The sequence below is a fragment of the Cebus imitator genome, unplaced genomic scaffold, assembly GCF_001604975.1.
Source record: "Cebus imitator isolate Cc_AM_T3 unplaced genomic scaffold, Cebus_imitator-1.0 Scaffold15, whole genome shotgun sequence".
In the NCBI taxonomy this organism is placed as follows: Eukaryota; Metazoa; Chordata; class Mammalia; order Primates; family Cebidae; genus Cebus; species Cebus imitator.
Genome location: NW_016107330.1, coordinates 3,823,505 through 3,825,790, shown reverse-complemented (window position 1 = coordinate 3,825,790; position 2,286 = coordinate 3,823,505). Strand labels below are relative to the sequence as shown.

The 2,286-nt window shown below is 49.9% G+C and overlaps 1 protein-coding gene across 2 annotated transcripts in view; it reads left to right on the top strand.

Annotated features, from left to right (window-relative positions):
* The window catches only part of DHRS3 (dehydrogenase/reductase 3), a 51,601-nt gene that overhangs the window by 46,888 nt on the left and 2,427 nt on the right, over positions 1–2,286 (top strand). The gene's annotated exons all lie outside the window — the stretch shown is intronic.

The following is a 2,286-nucleotide window of genomic DNA, read 5'->3' as shown; positions in this document are numbered from 1 at the left end:
GCCTGGTAATGGAGTGAGACTCTGTCTCAAAAAAAAAAAAAAAGTATGGAGGAACCCAAAGAGCTTTTATCAATGTGAGTTGTATCTTCACTATTTACTGTATTAGAAATTGTGGGTATCTGCAATTATTGTAACCTGTATTAGAAGTTGCCAGCCGTGGTGGCTCATGCCTGTAATCCCGGCACTTTGGGAGGCCAAGGGGGGCAGATCACGGAGTCAGCAGGGAGACCATCCTGGCTAACATGGTGAAACCCTGTCTCTACTAACAAAAATTAGCCGGGCATGGTGACACACACCTGTAATCCCAGCTACTTGGGAGGCTGAGAAAGGAGAATGGCTTGAACCCAGGAGGCGGAGGTTGCAGTGAGCCGAGATCTTGCCATTGCACTCTAGCCTGGGTGACAAGGGCAAAACATCTCAAAATTAGAAAAAGAAAAAAAGAAATGAAAAGCCAGAAAAATGTTATAAGATGTATACATTTATTTATAATATTTATTCATTTATAAATAGCCATGACAAACCCATCACATTAATATAAATATATTTTTATGGCAACTAGTTATATATTCTAAAACAAAAGAAATATAGTCAGGAGTGGCATTGTTTTACATTTTTGCAAATCTCTTTGCTTGGTCTAATTGAGGACAACTGGATTCTTACATGTACTTCTTATTTCAATTCGTTGTGATATCTTGTGTCACGTAGCCTCCAGAAAATTCTGCCATTCACTGAGAATGAAAGTGAAAAAGGCAAACAACATCTTAGGATTATTATAAAGACAATTTGACCTCAGAGACCCCTGAAGAGATCCCGGGTACCCCCAAGGGTTCCTGGACCTCACTTTGAGAACCACTGTTCTAGAGCCTATTGGACATAGCCCCTGCCCTCAGGGAGTTTACTGTTACAGGAAACACGGGATCTTGATGCCAAGGGCTCAGAATTCTCAGAAGCGTCATAGTGCCAGTCAGGTGGGACGCAGCAGGGCACAGCACTTTGGGGAGGTAGGCTTCGTAAAGGAGCAACTCCTCCTCCAGAATTTGCCTGGCATCCTATTCCCCTAGAACTTTCCAGACTTTGTGCAGCAAACCCTTTCCATCTCAGTCCCACACTCAGTTTTCTCAGGAGTACAGCAGGAGAGCCTCGTCCCTGGAGCCACAAGTGACCATGGGTTCTTGGCTCCCCTGGGGCTCTGGCTCCCAACCCCCACCTGACTGAGCCCCTCTGACCTGGAAGGACTTTTCAGGAAGGGAAGCCCCCAAGTGCCAGGCTGGCTCCTGCTTTCGTGCAACACGCACTCCCAGGAAAGCCGGCTTCTGCCCTGGCTGCCGGGACATGGTAAGCCCCAGCTGAGGGGTTGCCCCAACACACGCAGGGCACAGACACCTCGAAACTGAGGAGAAAGGCCAATCGCCATCCTCCCCAAACTCAAAGCCCTTTCAGCAGCACAGGGATGGGGGCACCCAGCGGCGTCCAGGCCACTCTCCGGCCTCCCTCAGTCTATCCTGACCTCGGATCTGAGACACTCCTCGGCCATCTCTAGGAGCCCATAGGTGATCAGGGGCCCAGGTCCTCACCAAGGCCAGGCTGCCACCCTTCACCTCAAGGGAGCTTCTTAGCAGCCTTCCAGAACTTTCTAGAGAAAAGTTGGTCTAGAACATCTCAGCACTCTCCACAGGAGCCCTCAGCCTTCATTTTCCAACCTAAACTACTTTTCAACAGGAAGCAGGAGCCACCCCCTTCCCATTCTCCAAACTGCATCCCTCCTCACCACCCCCAGGAAGCCTTCCAGATTGCTCCAGCTAGAAGTGAACCTTTTTCATCTTATACTGAGTGGGCCTTCAGTTTGATTCACCAAACAGCATAGGGCCCTCTCTGTGCCGGCCCATGCAAGGGGCTAGGGATCAGAGATGAACTACCCGCCATGAAGGCCCCCACAGGCTTGACAAGTAAATAGGCGAGGACTACACCAGGGCTTGCTGGGGAAGTGCCAGGGCTCTGGGTTCCACGAGGAGAAGCCTGAGGGTGAGCCCAGGACATTTCCCTGGAGGATGTGACACCCAAATCGTACCTGATTCCTCAGATCCACACTGTAACCTTTGTGGAATCTGACAGCTGGGATTGATGGATCTCTGAGCTGCCTGTGAGCACCAAGATGCTAAGAGCTTGGTTTGTATTTTAGTAGAGATGGGGTTTCACCATATTGGCCAGGCTGGTCTGGAACTCCTGACCTCATGATCCACCCATCTCAGCCTCCCAAAGTGCTGGGATTACAGGCATGAGCCACCG